Source organism: Ictidomys tridecemlineatus, chromosome 6 (assembly GCF_052094955.1).
Source record: "Ictidomys tridecemlineatus isolate mIctTri1 chromosome 6, mIctTri1.hap1, whole genome shotgun sequence".
NCBI classification, from domain to species: Eukaryota; Metazoa; Chordata; class Mammalia; order Rodentia; family Sciuridae; genus Ictidomys; species Ictidomys tridecemlineatus.
This window is the reverse complement of record NC_135482.1, coordinates 105892701-105915336: the sequence shown is the minus strand read 5'-3', so window position 1 is coordinate 105915336 and position 22636 is coordinate 105892701. Positions and strand designations below refer to the sequence as shown.

General features: G+C 43.0%; 1 long non-coding RNA gene and 1 pseudogene across 4 annotated transcripts in view; both read right to left on the bottom strand.

The window, feature by feature from the left end:
* Window positions 1-22636, bottom strand: part of LOC120888376 (uncharacterized) — a 38186-nt gene that overhangs the window by 13241 nt on the left and 2309 nt on the right. The window lies entirely within an intron of this gene.
* Window positions 7900-8574, bottom strand: LOC101966741 (mitochondrial import inner membrane translocase subunit Tim9 pseudogene; annotated as a pseudogene). Its single transcript, XR_013423182.1, has 2 exons — window positions 8459-8574; window positions 7900-8366 (listed from the first exon to the last, which is right to left on the bottom strand). The product of XR_013423182.1 is annotated as a mitochondrial import inner membrane translocase subunit Tim9 pseudogene (transcript).

The following is a 22636-nucleotide window of genomic DNA, read 5'->3' as shown; positions in this document are numbered from 1 at the left end:
TGGCCTGAGCTTCAGCCCACCCGGGACCCCCCTCCCTAAATGAATGTGGAAGGCCTGGACCTCAGGGCACCTAGGCTTCTGTCCACTGAATAGGATTGTGAATTCTCCAGGTCGCCGGCTAGAGGGGGCATCATGGAGGAGGCGTATTGGAGCCAAGACTTCAAAGATGGGTAGGGCTTTAGAAGGCTCGTGGACAGGAATGATGAAGAGGTCAGCTTCAGAGGAGCACATGTCCTCTTTCTAGAGGACCCCTTGGTGGCCACGTCTTCCAGGCTGAGACATCAGGTGCTGCTGGGAATGTGTTCCTCTCTCCCCTGGGAATTCCCAAGCTGCTGCCTGAATAGCAACTGACTTTCTTGCTCCCCCTGACTCTTGGAGGAGCTTCTACCCACATCCCCCTCTTCCACAGAACGGCCCTTCTCAGGTCCGACTGCTGAGGTCTGCCAGTCCTTTCACGAGGTGTTCTCCTCTCCCGGGCACCACGTTCGGTTGGTTTCCTGGAAGCCAGGACTTGCATGTGTGCCCCGCCCAGGGCAGGGTTGCCAACCTCAGGGTGGGGCTTCAGGCCTTCCCTGGCAGGCCTCCAGGCTTGTGGCTGCCATGTAGTCACCCTTCTACTGCCCTGCACCCTCCAGAGTTGCAGGGAGGGACACGGTGTCACTGGATCCCCTTCCCAATTCAGCTTTTGCAAAGTTGTGTTTCAAGTCTAGATTCCACCAGTTACTGGCTGTAGAATTTGGGTACATTGCTGGATCCTCCCTAGCCTCCCTAGTTTCTTTCTTCATCATACGGGAACTATAAAAAACACCTCATGGCAGAGCTGTGAATTAAATGATCAGCCACAAGCTGCATGGTAGATAGAAGAGCTGAATACATTTCGGCCATTATTGTCACCCCCCTGGGCTCCCCCAAGCCTGAACACAGCAGAGGAGACTGTTCACGCAATAGTGTTAGGGAAAATCTTGCACTTTCTTCATTTTTCCAGTTGAGGGTCAGGAAAAAAAAAAAGTGAAGCAAGGCTGAGTCCCTGGAATACTTCTGCCCAGTGTCCCACATCACAGGATGTGCCCATCCTGCTCCGGAGTCCTCGTCCCCCTCTGGCTGCAGTCCTCCTTCCCCTCACCATCGACACCCCCTCCTTCTGCAGAGATGGTGAACACTCTGGCATTGTTTCTTCCGGCCAATGGCTTCTCCCTGGCCTGTGATTGGTACCCCCCGAGATTCCACTGCAATCCAGGCATCCCAGCTATGTCAGCGTGACTCAAATTGTGTGTGTCTGACATCCACATGGCCCCGTAGAAGGCCGGCTCCAGCAGAAGGTTATTTGGAACACTGCTGAATGTTTGATGGCTGTCAAGTTATCTTTTTGGGGTCGGGCCATTAAAGTTGCATCTGATGTTTTAGGGAACAGAGGAGATAAACTGCATGTTGACATCCAACGGGGCACAGAACAGATTGTTTTGGACACAGACACGGTGGCAGCTTCAGCTAGGTGGGTTCCCCCACCAAACTCTGGAGATTTTTTCTTCCGCATGGCTATTTTACTCGAATGCAAAGCAGAAACAGTCTCCAAAAGCAAAGCACAGAGACTGCCAGAGGAACAGATTCAGTAAAATCTGGGCCTGCTGGGTCCCCTACAAAGCACGTGGCCCTATTCACCGGGCTTCTATCATCTGGATCAGAGAGCTCTGGGATCCATCTCTAAATTCTCTACCTAATCTGTATCATGAATCCTGAAAAAGCTATTTTTCTAGGCAAACCTAAATCCCGCCTGAGTGCCTCTTAGCTCATGCCCCCCGGTACCTCTCTCTCTCCACGTGACCCCAAGGGATCAAGGAGTCAGTGGCACCAGCCGATTCTTAGTTCCCCCGAGCACACTGTGTACCCCTCCCACTCTTCTTCCTGTTTTCCAGAATAGTCTTTCCTTCTGTTTCTCCTTGTTATATATCCAACCACAGGTCCCACAGAGTCCTACCAAATGACAGACACACCGCCAGCCAATAATATGCAGATAAGCAGACCAGGAGTCACAGCGCTGGTCCCTGAAGCCAGGAATCCTGGGCCACCTCCTCCATGCAGTCTTCTTGGTCATCCACTCAATAGAGGTGACTTATAGGATCACCTCAACTCCCTTAACATTTAGTTGGTCCCTACTGACCTCTCCATCATATTAAAGTACAAGGTGTGTGTGTGTGTGTGTGTGTGTGTGTGTGTGTGTGTGTGCATGTGTGTGTTGAAGAAGGGGCTCTTGAGATGCTCATTTTCTTTCTTGGACTGCTTGATTAATAAAATCAGGACCTTGGGCATGGTGGAGGCTGAGGCAGGAGGGTCACAAGTTCAAAGCCAGCCTTAACAACTTAGCAAGGCCCTAAGCAACTCAGTGAGACCCTGTCTCTAAATAAAATACAAAAAAGGGTGAGGAATGTGGCTCAGTGGTGAAGCACCCTTGGGTTCAATCCTGGATACAAAAAGAAAAAAAAATCAGGACCTTGAGATTTTTCTTCCCCCACTGACACCCAAATACACCAAAAAGCGAGTACCCCGTGATGCTCCGTGGAATGTTACTTTAAAAAGCACACAACTGGTAAGAGATGGCACCCAAGTGCCCACTCATCCTGGGAAGTCATTAAATCTTGATACATCCTAACCATTGGAAAGCAATCTGTGCTTGCAATGAGTCAAGTAAATCCACAAGTACTTGCACAAAAAGAGGGTTATTGTGAACTGAAAAATATCAACTCACAGAACAAGATGTCTGGCATGTTCCTGCTTAATTAAGTCTTTCAACTTTCATGTGGAAAAAAAAAATGGCCAAGAGTAAAGATCTCCCTAAGGTGATTGAGAAGGTGGTGGGTTATCTGAAAATAAGAATGAGAATGAGAAATGAGAAACCATTACAAAAAAATTAAACACACCTTAAACATTTTATCTGGCTAATGCACACATATTCATCAACTTCTTGATGTCAGGCCAAAGCCTATTTTTAAGTATGGGTCTGCTGATTAGCGCTCTCCATTACCTTTCATGTGTAAGCCACACTCATCGTGCATTATGTAAGATTTCCAGTTTCATTTTCTTTAAAGTAGAATGTGAAGTTGAAGATGTGGCGATAGTAATTTGAGTGTAGGCTCTTCAATCATGATAGAAGCTGTGAGATCTCTCCAGGCACCAGTTTCTAATAGGTAACATGGGGCGTAACAACAGCACCCAGAGGAGCTGGGGACGCGGCTCAGCACAGAACATGAGCTTGGCACGCGGGATGCCCTGGGTCCCGTCCCAACATCTCCAGATGGAGATATAGATATCTACATCTATTTTACTTTCCCATCATTGTAGTCCAGTGAGAAGACGAGGAAGCAGGACGGGGTCACTCTGTCTGGGACTCTGGCCCTCTCTTCCTTCTCCTCAAACATGCTCCATATCCACAGGTACCAGGAGGAAACGAATATCCCACCATGAAGCAGAAATGAAGAAGCCTGCCACGTGCCAGCCCCGTGGGAGATGGCACAGCAGCGCAAAGCTTAGTAAGAGTTCTGGTTGTCAAGGACGTGATAATATAATGGCAGAAGGCTGGAAATACCTGGGAAGGTACTAATAGTAATAAATAGAATATCAGTTAGGATATTTTCAGTTATAAATGATATAAAAAAACTAATGAAGTAGCTTATTGACTAAAATTTTTAATTGACTCAAGCAATGGAAAATTCCAGAGGTCAGGTGCTGCTTAAGCCGCTGGGTCCAGTTCCTTTGATTTTTCTCAGTTTTGCCTTGCTACATGTGTCAACTTTGTTCTCAGGACAAACTGCAGTCCTGCAAGTCACTCTGAGGGAGTCAAGTTCATGTCCCCAACTCTTCGTCAGTCACTCTCACTTGATAGACAAGATTATGTTGATTAACCTGGTCATTAGGGCTCAGCCCTACATTTGGTGATAAATTCAATTTATTAAGCACTTCTTTCACGTGTCAAGCACTGTGCAATTTGCCTTTATACAGATTATTATGTTATTATAACCTAACAATAACCCTACACTGTAGGAAGGGTGCTACTAGCATCTCTTGTTGATAGTTGAAGAAAGTAACTCCCAGAGAGGTTAAAATCATATCAAGTGAAATTTCAGAGTGGGAACTATGACACAGTAGGATAACAGAGAGCGGGATCAGACAGATGTCAAGGGTTCCACATAGAGATGAGTTTTTCCCAGTAATTTGACTTCTCTAGGTTCAAAGGTTGCCCTGCTAATGCATGGTAGAGCCAGGATTTATACCACCAAACTTATGCCAACACATAAGTTCTGAGGTGGTTCCTGACATACAATGCCAACAATACTTGCTGGGTAAATCAGAACGGAGGAGCACTTGTCTAGGCTGCGATGATGATGAGAAGGTAGGGCTTGAGGTAGGTCTGAAGCAAGGGGAAAATCATATCAAGTGAAATTTCAGAGGTGGAAACTATGACACAATAGGATTACAGAGAGCGGGATCAGACAGACTGTCAAGGGTTCCGAGTAGAGCTGAGGGAGTTTTCCCCAGTAATTTGACTTCTCTAGATCCCTAGGTGAAATAAGAAGTCATCAGAGTGAATCAAAGACCAATGGGAGACTCTAAAGAGAGAATTGGGCTGCAAATATGATCCTGGACCCGTGGCAAATGGAAAGGTCAAAGAAGACTGCAGAAGTCCAGGAGTTCACAGTATGACAAGTCTACAAAAATTATTCTATGGCTCCTTCACCACTGCCAGCTCAGGAAAAGGAGGGGGTGATGAAGAGGAAACTTCAGACATCTTAAGAACATACTAGCCAGGCGTGATGACACACACCTGTAATCCCAGCTGCTCAGGAGGCTGAGGCAGGAGGATCAAGAGTTCAAAGCCAACCTCAGCAATGGCGAAGTGCTAAGCAACTCAGTGAGACCCTGTCTCCAAATAAAATACAAAATAGGGCTGGGGGTGTGGCTCAGTGGCCAAGTTCCCCTGAGTTCAATCCTCAGTACAACCCCCCCTCAAAACAAACAAATAAAACATAGTAATAAAGATAACAAGATGTCTGGCATAGTGCATTATAAACAGAGATGCTCAATAGAAAGTACAAGATTTATTGGTAGAAAATAAGTTGTTTTTTCTTGAAACTTTTTATCCAAGGACTCAGAAGTTGATTACTTGCTCCCAAAGATAAGAATCCACGTAGGTTCTTCTGATACTCTTGTTTTTTTTTTTTTAAAAAAAGAGAGAGTGAGAGGAGAGAGAGAGAGAATTTCCAACATTTATTTTTTAGTTCTCAGAAGGACACAACATCTTTTGTTGGTATGTGGTGCTGAGGATCGAACCCGGGCCGCAGGCATGCCAGGCGAGCGTGCTACCACTTGAACCACATCCCCAGCCCTCTTGTTTTGTTTTTTCTTCCCTCTTCTATAGCAAATTTGAGATGAAAAATACCAGGTGTCACTGAAGAAAGAAAAGTTACTTAGTCATGTTCTCCCTCTCTAAGAAAAACACCAAAACCCAAACAAAAACAAACAAACAACAACAACAACAACAACAAAAAACCCAACCAGCAAAACAAAGAAAGGGAGACTATCACGGAGGAAAATGTCAGAATCAACATTGAATGAGGAATCTGGAAACCGAGGTTACGGATCTTGTTCTTGCATTAACCAGCTCAGTGGTCTGACCACATTGGGCAGCCATTTACTCAGATGCAAAAGTAAAGGTGTAAATAAGAGCATCTCAGTTAACTTCCAACTCTGAAATTCTGTGAAATTTGTTTCCTCTCCCAACACTGCATTTGTCTTCTTTACAAAAGACTATCATCACATTCCAGGAAAGATTGTCTAGGGCCAAAGGCACATAAAAATGGAAAGCAAGGGAAGGCATGAGAGTTGACTTCACGTGTTTGAAAAACTCTAGTCATAGAGGGGTTAGATTTATATTGTGTGAGAGTCCAGAGAATAGAAATAAGATCAAAGAGCAAAATCAATAGAGAAGACAAGTTTCTGTTCAATACAAAACAGGTTTTTTCCTCGTGTAATGTGGAGCTTTGTTATTGAGTGCATATACATTTATAATTATTAAATGGATCAACTCTTTTTTTTTTTTTTTGTACTGGGGATTGAACTCAGGGACACTTAACCACTGAGCCGCATCCCAAGCCCCTTTTTGTCTCTTTAGAGACAGAGTCTCACTGATTTGCTTAGGGCCTCATTATGTTGCTGAGTTTGACTTTGAATTTGTGATCCTCCTGCCTTAGTCTCCCCAGCTGCTGAGAATACAGGCATGCGCCACCACACCCAGCTGGATTCAGTCTTTTATAAAATGTTATTTTTGTGACTAATAGTAACAATTTGTCTGCTTTTTTTGATATTGGAATGACTACTTCAGCTCTTTTTCTTGCCTACTGTTTGCATGGTATATACTTATCCATCTTTTTTTTTTTAAACTTATTTGTCTTGGAATCTTAAGTGTGTCTATGATAAGAAGGCATATAGTTGGATCATGTTTTCTGCATTTATTCTTTCTCTTTTGATTAAAAAGTTTAGTCCATTTACGTTAAATGTGATTATTGATAAGGTGAGATTTATGTTTTAATTTTGCTCTTTGGTTTCTTACATATATTTTGACATTTTTGTTCTATTCCTCTATTAGTGTCTTTTATGTTAAATACCATCTAGGGCTGCAGTTTGTAGATCAGTGGTGGAACACTTGCCTAGCATGTATGAGGCACTGAGTTCAATCCTCAACACCACATAAAAACAATTAAATAAAATAAAGTCATATAAAAATAATATCACCTGTTTTAAAAAATGCAAACTGGTATGTCATTTTAATTTTCTTATCATTTCATTGCGTAGATACATTTGTTTTCTTAGTGGGTGCCTGGGGATTATAAATAATATCTTAATTTAAGACAATCTAGTTTGAAGCAATGCCAAATTAACTTCAGTACTATATGAAACTTTATACAACTTACAATACTGTTTCCTCTCCATCTTCTGTGCTGTTGTTATTACAGTTACATCATTATGTGCTATAAACCCATCAACACAGTTTTATAAGCATTGCTTTATGCATATAAGTGTCTTTTAAATCAGATGTGAAAGCTTTTACAATAAAGAAAAATCTATATTTATATATTTTTTTAATATTTACCTAGATAGTTACCTTTATCAGTGCCTTTTATTTATTTGTGTGAATCTGTGCTACTGTCTAGTGACTATAAGAATTCCCATTTCCTTCCTTCCAACCACCCTTCCTTCTTTCCTCCTTCCCTTTATTCTTTCCTTCTCTCTCATCCTTCCTTCCTTCTTTCCTTTCTCTCTCCATATTTTTCTTTCTGTCCCAGGAATTGAACCCAAGGCATGCCACATACTAAGCGTGCTCTCGACTACTGAGTTACACCCCGGACTCCCCTTCAGTATTTTCTCATGGGGAAATCTGCCAGCAATACAATCTCTCCGTTTTTGTTTATATGGGGATGTCTTTCTTTCTCCTTCATTTTTGAAGCATAATTTTGCTAGATATCCAATTCTTGGTTGACTCTCTTCTTCTTTCAGCACTTTGAACTTGATATCCCACTACCTTCTGGCCTCCATGGTTTCTGATGAGAAATCAACCATGAAACTTACTAAGGATTGCTTGTATATGGAGAGTTACCTTTTTTCTTTCTGTTTCCAAGTTTCTCTCTTTATATATTTTTTAGTGATATTTCCATTTATTTCACTTTTAGAATAAATTTTTTTCTATCTCATACATGATTGGACACATATTTTGCTTTAAAATTAAGAGTCACAATGGAAAAAATAATGGTTTATTTTTCTAATCAAAGGACCAAGCTGCAGAATCTTAAGGCCTCAACAAATGTATCTTATTATTTTCTCTGAACAATAAGATCTTCTATTTTATTATTCTTGGTGAACAGCGATGTTGTTTCTTCATTGGTTTCCATTGCCAAAGAGTCACGACAGGTGGTTTAACATGGTGCCTACTGCTTTCAGGGGATTCCATCACATGAATCCTCATTTCCAGTGCAACAGCTGTTGGCAATCTTTCATTGAAAGTCCATCCATCAGGATTTCTCTTTATCGTGGTTGACCAAGGAGTCCTGCTTTGGCTGCCAGGGCTTCATTCTGCTGAATATGATATTCTTGAAATCTCATGGATATTCTTTGTGTCATTTTTAAATATTTCTGTAAGCAATGTTCTGAACAGGTGATCTCTTCAGGTTTTACTTCTCTTGTTGTAAAGTCTTTTACACAGTCCAAAAAGCAGGTTTCTGTAAGTTTATTGAAGGTTCCAAGGAATTCCCTAAACTGTTTTATCTGATCAGATTCAGGTATTTGTGCAGCCATATTCTTTTGGTATGTTTATTAGTCACCTTTTCTTTGCATGAGTTTCCTTTTTGTTCTGGAAAAGTGGTTGTCCACCCTTTGCTTGAACGTCTGTCTCCAGTGAGACCTGATTTCTTACTTAATCACAGGCTCTCACATCCGACTGGTAAGAGGCTGGGGGGCTGCAATGCAGGCAGAGTCTGGGGGCTGAGGGTCGGGGTCAGGGTGCCGCCGCCGCTGGATCGCACAGAACACTCTCTTTATATTTTGAAACTTTGACTCTGATATATCTAGCAGCAACTCTCCTTGATTGTATTCCACTAAGAGTGTGATGAATTACTTGGGTGTGTAGATTAAGGTTTTGAAAGAAATTTGGGGAGTTTTGAGCTATTCTTTCTTTAAATATTCTTGACTCTTTTCTCCATTCCTCTCCTCTAGGACCTCCAATTATGTGTATGTTGGTAGGCTTGATGGTGTCCCACAGATCTCTGAAACGCTTCACTTTTCTTCATTTTTTTTCTTCTAATCCTTGGACTGGATAATCTCCATTAAACTATCTTCAAGATCATCAATTGCTACTTCACATCTGCTATTGAGCCCCCCCTCCATCAGTGAATTTTTCATTTTCATTTTCATGCTTTTTAATTTTAGAATTTCTATTTGACTCTACCTAATAATTTCTGTATTTTTATTCATATTTCCTATTTCATATGCCTTAATTCTTTGGAGATGGTTTCAGTTAGTGCTTTAAACATATTTATAATTATAATAGCTGATTTAAAGTCTTTGTCTAATAAGTGCAACATCTGGGGTGCCTCATATAATTTCTATGGATTGCTTTTGCCCCTTTGTATAAACCATACTTTCCTGTTTCTTTCCGTGCCTCATATTTTTTAATTGGAAAGTGGACATTTTAAATAATAGATGTGAACTCTGGAAACCAGAATTCCTCCTCCCTTTCACCAAGTTTATTATTTTGCTTACTTGGTGACTTTGCTAGACTAATTCTATAAAGTCTATATTCTAGATCATGTTCAATTTCCAAAGTCTGTCTTTGGTTTGCTCAGTGGGTTGCTAATGGCTAGACAGAGATTTCCTTAAACACTTTAAGCCACTATGTCTTCCAGCCTTTGCCAAGGCACTTTAGGTGGTGAGAGATGAGCACCTTCTCAGGTTTCTCCCAGTCATACACAGAGTTATGTATGTGGCCTTTACATTCTCAAGAACATGTCAGAGTTTTTCCGAGCTCCCCATGGACAGCACATGTGTTAGCTTTCCATTGCTGTAACAAAATACTTGAGATAATCAATTTAAAAGGATGAAAAGTTTATTCTGTCTCACAATTTTGGAGGTTTCTATCTGTGGTCTCTTGGCCCCACTTGTGGTAAAGCAGTATATCATGGAGAGAATGCATGGTAGAGGAAGATGTTCACTTCATGGTGGCCAGGAAGTAAAGATAGAAACAGGAGGGACTAGTGTCCCAATGTCTCCTCCAAGGCACACCTTAATGACCTAATTTTCTCCCACTGTACCCCATCTCCTAAAGACTCTACCTTTAGGGGCTGGTAATGTGGCTCAAGCGGTAGCGCGCTCGCCTAGTATGCGTGCGGCCCGAGTTCAATCCTCAGCACCACATACAAACGAAGATGTTGTGTCCGCCGAGAACTAAGAAAAAATAAATAAATGTTAAAAAATTCTCTCTCTCTCTCTCTCTCTCTGTCCCCCTCTCTCTCTCTTAAAAAAAAAAAAAAAAAAAAAAGACTCTACCTTTAGATCACAGTTTGCCTGCCATAGGCTGGGGGCCAAGCACCTTTGGAGGATATTCAAGATCCAATTAGCTGCACACCTCCCAGTTTTCCCCTTTAATTTCCTTTTTGTCAGTCTCTTGTTATCCCCAGCTGGTGTTGTCACCTCGGGTAGCTGAAATGTTAAACAATTGCTGATGATTGTTTTGGACAAATAGAGAGAGAGCTGACTGCAGGCAGCAAGTTCTGAACCAAATAAGGATAAGCCCTGAGAACAGAGCTTTTCCAGAGAACTGTCAGATAAATCAAGCAGTGACTTTTTAAAAAGCAAAGAAGTTTGGAAAAGTGACAGGACAGGGGCAAACCCACCCAGAGAGGCAAAAGTCACAGGCAGTGGTAGTCTGGTAAAAAGAAGGACACCGAATTCAAAAGTTCCAAGTAGAGAACATCAAAAAACAGACGTCAGCATTAAGAAGTATCTAGACCATTTGGTGTGCATACTTCATTGGTGAAACAGAATAAATCCAGGAAAATAAAATATTTACAGAAGAAAAACTCAGGTGATATGGCAAAATTCAACAATATTGTTTAAATGAAAATAATTCATGCAAAATCTTAACTTCTTTAGTTTCAGGAGTGAGGGGCAGCACTCCTTTAGTCACAATCATGCTACTAATAGGTATGTGATTGTGAATGTAAGTGAGCCACCGTCCCTCTATGACCCTGAGTTACTGTCATTGTGTAGGGAGGGCAGTGGGGTGGGTAATGCTGGGGATCAAACCTAGGACAAGTGCTCTAGCAACTGAGCTAAACACCCACCTCAGTCCTAAGGAAGGACAACCTGGTGTCAGCATTTCCTAAATTTCACTTGTTGGCATACAACTTGTGAGATGTTTAAAAACCATATCTGCAAATAGTTTCTTCAATTATAAGTATATTCTTATTTAATTTTTTAAAAAAGTTTCCTTTTTTAAACTTAAATTCTACAGTAACATTTGTGAAATTATAAGTTTAATGTATTACATCTTTTCCCCTGATGTTCATCAAAATAAATCTCAAATCACTAAGATATAAAATTCTCCTCTGTATGCCATCTACTTCATCATGGAAAACATTGGATTTGCTATCTAAGATTCGTTCCACTTCTGTGATTGTGCTGTGTGGCTCTTCTCCTGTCCCTTCTGCTGAAGTTGGAAGATTATCTCATAGTACATGTCTGTAGCAGGGAGGTAATCTAGAATTTAGAATGGATTGGCTTGAGATTAAGCCATATTGGTTATAGCGACTGAGTAAATGACCCCTAATGGTGGTGAACAATGAGTAGGGATACCACAGAGCTGAGATGTGGTACAGGAATGTCCATATCTTTGATGAGTATATGAAATACATTAAGAGTTCCTCAGATTCCCAGAGCTGAAATGTTTCTTAAAGGAGATACCACAACAGAGATTAACAGTAATAATAAACTCCACTTGGATTTATTTCAGTGCTTATCCTATGCCAATGCACCAGACTGTAAACATTTTCTCCTTAAAACCACTTATTATCTCACTCACAGATGAGGAAACCAAGGCTCAGAGCAAATAAATGACTTACCAATCACCTCAGCAACTCCTACCGAGTTATCCCAGACCCTTTACCTGATCATTGAAGGCAACTCTGCCATGTTGTAATGGCTTGCACTGAAGCTCATTATATGAGCACAGATCTGTCTCCTTCTAGTGTTTCATCAGAGACACTAGTTCTATTCTCTGGAGCCACAGAACACAGATGAGGTATGATCCACAGTTGAATTCACTCGATTTTTAGATGAGAAAATAGAGTGCTACTTTGGGCTTCATTTGTGAGATCAGCCTCTAGAAGAGGAGTCAACCCTTTTATTTTTCTCTAGACTAGTGCCCCACTGGTACTAGAACTTGCTTACTCCAGGACCCTGGGGTCCACTGAGGCAAAGATGGCAGACCGTGGTCTTACTGTGTTTTGTTGTAGCTGTCTTAATGGTGTGTAAGTTTCTGAAGTTGCCCCAGGTTGCTCTTTCTCACTAGTCACACATTAAGAAGGTTGTAACACTTTCAGATGGATATAGTGGATTAGTCAGGATCTGAGGAGGGTAGCCTGCTGGGGCTAAGGCCAACTGAATAAATGAGAAACAGTAGAGCAGTTTAGGGAGAAGAAGATAAAGGCACGGGCATCCACAGATATCTGCTCCACTCTCTGTTTAAATGAGGGAAAAGGCTTGTTCTTCCTTATATCATTGGCCAAAGATAGCCAGGAAATAGGAAGTTTGGACCTCTGGCTAGCGGTGTCACCTTTAGTAAGTCATTTCACCTATTCTTTCTCCAGGATCTGAATGTGACATGGTTTAGGGGGAAGATTCTTTAAAGAACCTGGTTCAAGGCTCATCATACATTAAGTAGATGCTCCTTAACAGTTACTAAGTTTGGATTTGGATGAAGTATCCTGTTCAACCCAAGAAAGGAAAAGTACAACACAGAACTGTTCAACAGTGGGGTGACATCACACATATAAGCACCTCATCATCTCAGTGGAGGCATCACTAATCTCTGTAAGGGATGCTCCAAAGGAGTTCTTCCATGATGGATGGGAGTATGATCTGGGAGACTCATGGGGTTTCTGGACACCCCTAAACTGCTGTGATCTCATCTGAGTCTCGCTCCAAGCTACACCGTGCTATGGTTTAGGTGTGGTCAGAGCGTCCTCCAAGGCTCCACTGTGATTAAAGTCTTGGTCCCTAGGGCAGCACCATGGGGAGGTGGTGGATCCTTTGGGAGGTGGGGCCTAGTCAGTCTCCTGGGTCATCAGGGATGCATCCTCAGGAAGGATTGTAGGATGTCAGTCCCCCCTCCCCCACTTCCTGTTTGGTAATGTAAATTCTTCCTGATCTTGAACTTTGAACCTCCAAAACTATGAGCTCAATAAGCCATTATCTTTACATATCCTTACATTTGCCTCTGGTATTTTATTATAGTGATGAAAAGCTGACTAATATAGCTGGTGGCAGAGTGACAAATAGAACACACTTTCCCTCATCCCAAGTCCAGGGCTTTCTCCCTGATACCACGAATTTTAAAAAATTAAAATTTATAAACCCCGTTTAGAAACTATCCTAAATGTAATTATATGTAAATGACTACACGTTCCTCTTTTTCGGTAATCACATTTTAAAAGGGAAACATGTACACACATATAACTTGGTAAAGCAAATAATTTATAGCTTCGTGAAAACTGAAAGTTTCTTTATGTTCAAAGTAATGAAAGTGAGCGAGAAAAGTGGAAGACAGCTCAAAGCTTTATTTGCTTGTTCCTAGATATTAGGACATGCCAGAACTCAAGAAGTCATGTCTCATCCGAAGAGTGTAACCTCTGGGAAATTTGCTTTCTTCTCTTTTCATCAGAGGAGGAACTGATTCTCCCTGAGTTCCATGTAGCTCAGAATGAGTCTCATTTAAAGAGGCTCACAGCTCAAAGGACCACGTATTGTCACTGAGTCATCTAAAGAAGGAGCCACAGGTTAGAATGCATTCCAAACTAAGTCTGTTTTTTTTTTTTTTTTAATTTGTTCTTTTTTAGATATACTTGACAACGGAGTATATTTTGGCATACTATCCATCCATGGAGTATAACTTATTCTAATTAGGATCCCTTTCTTGTGGTTGTACATGATGTGGAGTTTCACTGGTGGTACATTTATATATGAACGTAGGAAAGTTATGTATGACTCCTTCTACTGTCTTCCTAAACTATGCCTGTATTCATTCTGCTGGGGGCTCTGTTGAAGAGGCAGGAATAAGCACCAGGTTAGTTTACACCACCTGCAGGGATTCCCTTAAGCACCTTGGAACCAAGTTACGTTCCATGCATTCTTGTATTCTTTCTATTTATGAAGTTTTCCATTCTATTGTATTGACTTAGGACAAGGAAAACAGCATTTTCCATCCATTGACAACGGGTACCAATTGCCTGCTTAGATGAGGAACTGAATTTAAAGAGTTCTAAGGCTTGATGAGTTAATATCTCCCAGACAGCTAGGGAGCAACAGAATACCTAAATATATAATTTAAGAATCCTTAAATAAAACACAAAATGTGTAAGAGATGCCATATAGATTTGATTCCTGTTTCGATGATCATAATAAAGTCATGGAAATTTTTTTAGAGATGTAGAACTGAAAGGGAAATTTTTGATCATTCATTACAGACAGTTAATTTTGTAGATGAGGAAACTCAAGTCTCAGAAACACATCAGCTATCCCCAAGGTCACAGTGCGAGTTGGTGGCAGAGCTGGAACCACAATGAGAGTTTTTTTGACTTGTAGGCCAGAGCTGTTTCACCCAAGTGACACCAATGGCAAAAACAATCTCTTCTGCCTCAATTCTAGGAGACATGCAGACTGTTAATCACAGATCTATATTCTGCTCTCAATGACTGGGTGACCCAGGGCAGGAAAATGAGCTGCTATGATCTCAAAATCCCTCATTGATGGAATGACACACTAATCGATACCCTGTCAAATACAGGGAGAGCTCATTGAGATGAGAAGTAGATACGCTGGGAAATAGAGCTACTCAAAAAAAAAAAAAAAAAAAAGAATGCTCTAGAATGATGGACAAAGGACACAGCTCTTTCAGTTCTTTAAATGGACTACCAAAGCCCCAAATGTGTGACAAATGACTCAGATAGTCATCCAACTAGTCAACAACAAGTAATCAACCAATGGATGGTAAACAAAAAAAGAACAATCTAAGAATAATTTAGGAACATAATAAAAGATACTGTGCAATCCAAGTAATAGTTACTTGACCAGACTAAATTTAAAGAAGATACATGTCCATCTCCCTGGCTTAAGGTAGGTTGTGTAAGATGGATGATAGCACAGTATCTCACTCTACACCTTTTCCCCTTATGGGTTTACTATTTAAAAAAAAAAAAACATTTATTGAGTATATTAATTCCTTCCTGTACTTAATCACTAAACAAAGTGCATCTCAGGGACAGGGGCTGTATTATTCAATTCTTTTCTCCTTCCCTGTCTACCTTCAAAAGCATTTATTGAATGTCTAATATATGCCCACGATATCCCTTACACCTAGCAGATTTTGGCATGTAGTAAGGACTCAAATAATCATATAAATGAATGAATAAATTGCAAAAGCCAAACACATTCTCCATGCACAGAAATTTCAGCATATTTGACTCTTCCATTAAAATCACTTAAATTCTGTCTTAATAAATCTGAATGACACCCCTGGCATGCTGATGCATCTGTGCAAGCATCAGTTTAACATACATGGGCTCTCTCAGCATGAATAACCTTGATGAATACTCTATAAAGTTTCAAATGCAGACTCCCAGACACAGAAGGCATATTTATGACAGGCTAATATTCTGTGACAAAATGACATCAAGTCCTATAGTCCATTCCCCTGGCTCCAAGTAAGACTGCATCTAATCCGCAGCAGAGAGGAATGTTTTACTAACTCAGAAAGATTTCCATTGAATGAAACACACAGTCTTCCAGGCGAAGTCTTAAGTGACTAAATGGGAGGTCAGACTTTGATTTCTTGAGGTAAGTATGGTTTTAATCCCAAGTATAGCAAATTTCACTGGCGGTCCATTACTAATTTAATTAAATCATTTGTTAGATGACATAAAATTACTGGTAATTACATTATAAAGAGTAATTGTACAAAATTTTCTTGTACGAATAAAAGTAAATTTGAGCCTTATTCAATATTTCGTTAAGGAAATTTTAAATTAAATATACTATTTTATTTAAAAAGAAGAACAGAACATATATTCAGAAAAAATGTAGGGGACAGAAATAGCTCACCATTCACCAGTTTATTGAAATCACACAACAGAGATGAAATGCTGTTTGATACAACTAAATTTTCTGATTTAAATTATTTCAGTAAGACTCTCATGGGGGAAAAAAAATGGCCTGCACAGACCTAACTCATGATATAATCTCCCCGTTCAATAATACATTTCTTAAAAATAAGGTCTCCGAAATAATTGGTGGTCATAAGTTGCCAGACGTAAAACATTTCAGCTGAAATCTCCTATAAACTAACCCAAACCATTTGTTTTAGAACATCTTTGTCCACACCAAGGAAGAGTTTGGGTTCTGGTTTTGCATTGGCGCTATAGACCAACTGGCTGCTCTCAAAAATGGAAACATACGAAGGCACAATGAAGGAAGAGGCTCTGGAAATTAAAAGGTGTTTTCTTGCTCCTTTTTAATCCTATGTGTTGTTTTCCTTTCCCTAGATAACAGGTATACTAATTTTGGTGATTTTTAATTTTCAAATGAGAAAAAAATTTAATATTTTTAGTACTGCTTCCCAAAAGGAAACTTAATTTTAATATACCTGATTGCTTTACAATTGGATGACATTTCCAAATAAATCAAGCAAAGGCTCTCACAAACTCACTGCAAGATTAAGATGGAGAATTATTGTTATCATCATCATCATCATGATTATTATTAATGAAATGGCTCCAAAGAACTCACTTCTACATATCACAAAGTAAGAATTACTTGGTTTGTAGCTGATGGGACCATATTGAAAGTATGATTTGAGATAGCTGAGAGGAGAAATAAATTTGGATTTTTTGCTCTAATTTCACCTCCCACATAAACTCTGATGTAGATTTGTGCTTTTCCAAGTTGTTTACATAATGCTTAGGCACAGACTTTGTTTCAAGGTCATGTAAAAGCAGATGCCCTCACTTAAGGCAGAGGGAAGAGGAAATGCATTCCTCATAGGAGTCTAAATTCAACCTAACTTGGATTGTCTAGCATACTTATACAAACTGCTTGCTTTCTGGTCAATTCTAAAATATAAAGAACATTTCTCCAAAGGTGTACATTTTGAAAGTTAAAAAGCTTTTAAAATAAACTGTTTCATATTTCGAAACTCATTCTTTTTAATGCCAACAAAAGAACACCAAGAAAATAATTTTACAAATTTTTTCAATCTGCCTCTGAAATTTGCCACCAGGAAAAGGGGAAAAAAAATGCCTGAGAAGAAAATTATTTCTCTGTTTTTTACTAATTAGTTGTTTAAAGTTTGGAGAATATGAATTCAGCATGTTGTAGAACTGCTATAAATTTTTACAAACAGATGCTGGCAATCCTTATGCTTAATGATTGAAAAATAAAATATGAAATGAAGAATATTTATGAGAAATATTTTATATTGCTATAATTGGTTGTAGCTGATACACAATAAGTAAAACCACAAAATCGAAAGAATATTCAATCACACTGAAAAAGTGGATATTTTAAAAATGATTGAATGTTTAAATTTGAACAAAATTGAAGCATCCAGAAAACAAATAAAATTGATTATTACTCAGAAAAAAATTCTGCTTGGTGTAGTCTGGACATTTTACAAAGAATTTACATCTACAAAAGTGCTTAACTTCACTTCCTCAACTTAAAAGTCTGAAATGAAGCTGGAGCAAAAATTAAAGGACATTTATCTTTTGGGTTTTTAATACATTTCCTTTGCCTTCTTCCTTTTTTATATCTTAATAATTCATTCCATTTTTCTGTTTTCACACACAAAGCAAGTGTCTATCAAACCAGTCACCTAAAAGCAGGCATTCTTGAATACTTTTCATTCAGACTGAGCCTCAAGAGTAATTATTGACATTTTTATTAATTAGAATTCCTTTTTCAGAACAAACAAAAGGTTTCTTGGGTCAGACTAGCAATTATTAAACGAAAAAGAAATAAATAATAAGTAAAAAATAGAAAAGAATGTCTTAAAACGAAGGAAGAAAGAGATGCTCATAACCAAACTCTACTCATCTTAAAAAAAGAAACATTTCCACACTTCATATCTGATAAATAGAAAACTTCTCCCCTACTTTTGAAACAAATAATTCCATCTCAAATCCACATTTTCAAAGAAGCCCCAAGCTTTCTGCATCTGGTTCCTCCAACAGTCCCTTTGCCTCAATAAGGTAAAAAAGCCAGTTCTGGGTATTTTTCTCCCAAACATCCCCACTGAAGCTCCTTACAGATTTCAGCATTGTTACCATGGGTTTAGAAAATAATGACACATTTCAGCTATCACCTCCCTAGACTGAAAGATTAAAAAGACTTTGCCCGAATTCAGGGTAAATGAAGGTGCGTGGGCTCACTCTATAGTTGCAGCTCTCAGTTCTTGCACTCTATCTAGAAGGTTCTCCACCACTACGGATGCCACAAGGGTATCCAGCGAGCGGGAGGGGGAGTCGCCCACACTCTGCCCATCTATTTGTAGAACTCTTTTGACAAAGGTGTTTCCAGATCGACTTGCTCTGAATGCAGCAAAATTCGTGCAATATTGTTCGCATGCATCCTCGCAAGCTCTTGCATGTCATTATCATAGTATTAACAAACCCAGATGATATTTAAATAGTGAAAGGGGTGGGAGGGGGGGCAGGGAGGAATATGTCGCACGTGAAAACTCTGGGTGTGAGAATAAATACAGAAGTCACTCCCTAAGGAACAGAAAAACACATGCACGTCTCCATCGGTGGAGAGCGAACCGAGAGCCAAGCGGCGGGCGTCGCGACGAGCAATCGCGATATTCAGTCTCAGCATCAAGCGGAACTGGACCACAACCCAAAGAAATCAGCTTTTTCCGGAGCAAAGAGCTGCTCCCGATTTCAAAGTTAAAAAAAAAAAAAAAATCAAGTGCCTGGGGTAGAAGATGGCGGGGGCATGGGAAGGGAGGCTGAACAGGAGAGGCGCAACGCTGGCCCCGGCCGACAAGAGAGCCGGATCCCCAGCTCTCCGCGAGCTGGCGGGGGGCGGCAACGTTGCCCGCGGCCGCTGCGCCCACCGCGAGGGTGCCGGCCCCTCCCCCGCCGCTTCCTCTCGCTCTCCCAGCCCCTTCCCCCACGTGTGGGTGACGTCAAAATTCCGCGAAAAAGCCGCGTGGTGGCTCCCCAAGCAGAGGCGCGATTCCGCCGCCCAGCGGTCCCCTCCCAGGGGCGCCTAGAGGAGGGAGAAGGACCGTGACGGCTGGTTCCTTTTCCTCCCGGGAGGCAAAAGCCCCCCGACGCCGCGAGCCAGACGCCCCCACCCCAATTTTCATTGGAAAATTGGCTTTTATAAAGCAATTGCATTTCCAGTGCTATTTTCGGCCGTGTGAGGCGTGTCCTGAAGCTGAATCAGACAGGAAGAGGGGGAAGTTCGGGTCTTTAATTTTTTTTTTTTTAACTTTCCAAGGGAGGGGTGCTAGGTAGGTGAATAGACGGCAGGCGCTAGCCTTCTTCACCCTCGCCTCTCGCATCTGCTGCCTTGGGAATCCAGCCCCGGTCCAGGCTGAGATGTACCGAAGGGCAGTTGGGACACAGGCCGGACGGGCTCCGCCCCGCCAGGTCCCCTGCGCCCCAATGCCGCGGGGGCGGTTGCCTAGAGGAGAGGAGCCCGCAGGCACTTTCACACCCGGAATCCTCTCCTAGGCGTCAGGGACTCTAGAATCCCAATCCCATCCACCAACCCTCTTTCCTCGTGCTGTACACTTTCCGACTTTACCCTCTTATCATTTCTCACATTTTTTTCTACTTTTCTGCCAACCCACCTTTCTGTGCCTTTTCTCACTTCATCTACTTTTAAATAACTGTCGGGTTTTCACTTTTGATGGGCTGACCATCCATCCCAACTTGGAGAAATGTAAATATAGCCCTATTCTTTGGGGGACTTGGGAGGGAGGGTGATGGCCCCCATTCCTGAGCCTGAACTCCCGTCCCCTTCCCCCACCCTGCTTGAGCGCCCCTGCACCCAGGCGGCGGGGCTCGAACCCTCGAGGCTTTCCAGTTTTGAGCCGGTCGCAGTATCACCTGGCTGGCCGGCATCTGCCAGGTGAGCTTGAGAGAATGTGTGCTTAGCGTTGCAGGTTCCTGCAGAAATGCGCCTATAAACACCCAACACCCTGCTGCACCCTACACCTACAGGGTTTTGTACACTCTCCAACCGAAACTGCAAAACCCAAGGAGTGGTGGCGGGCGGGGGGTGGGGGGCGGGGAGCCGGCCCGGGAGGGAATAAAAGTCCAATAAAACTTGCGTTCCTGAAGTTTATCACCGATCCTACAAAGGACAGGATTTCCCCCCCACCCCATGAAGGTGAAAAGGTGATAAGGAAGAACCTTTTTACCTCCCAAATGACCAGAGCACGCTTGCGCTTTTTTCTGCACACCTAAGTCTACATTAAAAGAAAATGCGCACGTTTCCCGGGGGCAACGTGCTTTTCCCCCCGTGCTAGGTGGAGGGATTTTAAAATGAAATTAAGGTTTTAACTTAAACGTGGTCGGAGTGGCGACCAAAAGGGAGAACTCAGTTTCCAGTCCTAGCCTCCTGGAGACATCCTGCCAACCTCCGCACCCTCTCACGCCCCACCCCACGTGTTGGAGACTGAAAAACGACCAGGGGACTGATTCGATGCGAGCGAGGTTCACGTTCGGGAACAGTCTGTAATAGGAAGGGGAAGTGAATGGGGGAACTTAAGAGAAGAGAGCCTGCCACGAGGGAAGCACCCGAACTTGCAGATCTCCATGAATGAAGAGGGCCACAGGGAAGCTGGGGCATCCGCCCGCGACCCTCTCCGCCCCTCCCCTACGCCGGCCACCTCTACCCCACCCCCACCATCCCCCTCCCCGCTGGAATTTCTCTGTAAAGCAAGGAGAGGGTGGGGGGGAGGGGGAGAGGGAAGGGGCGAGGGGGCCCTTGGCTCACTCTAGAGACGGGCTGACGCGCCACCCAGGCTTTCTCCTCCGGGTGGGCGAGCCCCCGGGTCGACCACCCGCCTTTTGCCCGCCCCGCCCCCCCGACTTCGGGAGACCCAGAGCTGGGGATGCTGTCTCTCTAGTGGTGAAGAGACCTTGCTCAGTTAGTTATCAAGTGATGTGAAGAGACTGAAGTCCTCGCCGGCTTCTGTCCTTGCCTGTCGGGTTAGATTTATACTTTTAAAACACCTCTTTCCGCCCCCTACTCATCTCGCTACTCCCTTCTCCCCCAGCAGCTGTCTTGGATCCGCTCTAAGGTGGCCGAGAAGTGTGAGTGTAATTTAATGTTAAGTCGGGAAGTCCAACTTGACTAAAATCAATACGTGATGGACACTGTACTCGGCCCGAGTGTCATCCGCTTGCAGAGCTGTTTCCTTTTGAGTTTGCTACTAAGGTTTTTCAATGAGTTTTTTTTTTTTTCCTTCCGAAAGCTAATGGCTTCCACAGCAATTAGACATTTTCCTCGCCCGCCCCTCCCCTCCCCTTTCTTTACGTATAGTAGATTGGATACTAATTCCCGCTGCCATTGATAAGGTCGCTGGCGCCCCAGCCTCTCCCCGGCCCTCGCCCGCCCCAGTCCCCGCTCTCCCTCCGCCCTCCCTTGGCTTCCTTTTGATGTAGCGGGGAACGCGTCCTACTAAAAAAAAAAAAAAAAAAAAAAGTAATCTGCCCGGTAACAATCAGCGCGCAGTAGCAGGAGCCCCAGAGCTATTGGCTATGCAAATAGAGGGAGGGGAGACGGCGCCCCAAACTCTTACTCACCCTTTTAAAGCGATATCCCTCCCCTCCCACCCACCCCTTCCGCCCCACCCTCGTTTAAAGGGGCTGGCTCCCGGGGCAGAGTTAATCGCTTGCACCTCTGGTTGATTCACTCCCTGCCTTCCCCCTTCCAATCCCGCTCCGCCTTTCAGGGAACCTAGTGAAACGGCTCACCCGGCCCAGCGCCCCCACCCCCCCACCCCCGCTCGCCTTGTCCCTGCTTGGGCCCCCTTTCTCGGCGAAGGAGGTACTCGGTCAACTTCGGAATGCCCGGAAAGCCCAGTCCCACGCCATGCTTACTGCACGTGCCAGCTCGGCCAACACGCTGGGGGCACTGGGCTTTCGCCCCTTCCTCCCCAAAGGAATACACTGAAAGACAGTGAGGGGTGGCGGTAGGAAGGAGATGAGGAAATGCCACTAAGTCCCCTGTAAAAACAGCCTTGACCCCAGGATGCGTTAGAGCACATGTCAGGGCCGACTGCGCTGACAGCGTTTCCACCGCAATCTAAAGCCCAGGATGGCCAAGAGAGGCGCGAACCCGGAGGGGTCGGCGAGGATGCAGGGCGAGGATCCGAAGGGAGGCTGAAGCCTCCAGGAAAAGGAAGGGGTGGCGTTGTTTGCGCAGGGGGAGCAACGGGGAGCCAAACCTAATCCTTCTCTCGCCCCTCTCCCCTGCCTTCCCCTCCCCCTCCCGGGCTATTTCCTAGAAAGCTGTATCAGTGTGGCCACGCTCTGCGCAGACACCTCGGGCGGCTTGTCAGCAGATGCAGGGGCAAGGAAGCGGGTTTTTCCTGCGTGGCCACCCGCCGCGGAAGAACCGCTGAGAGCCCAGCCCCCGTCCTGCGGCAGCACTGGGTGTCTCACTGCGTCTCCCAATGGTGCCCCAGTGCCCCCAAGAACACGAAGGTTTCTGCTCAAGGATCCCATTCTATCAAGTCAGAGAAGCAGCCCCTTCCTGATACTCATTCCTTCATCCTCATCTTCTCCACACACATTCTTGGGGGTAG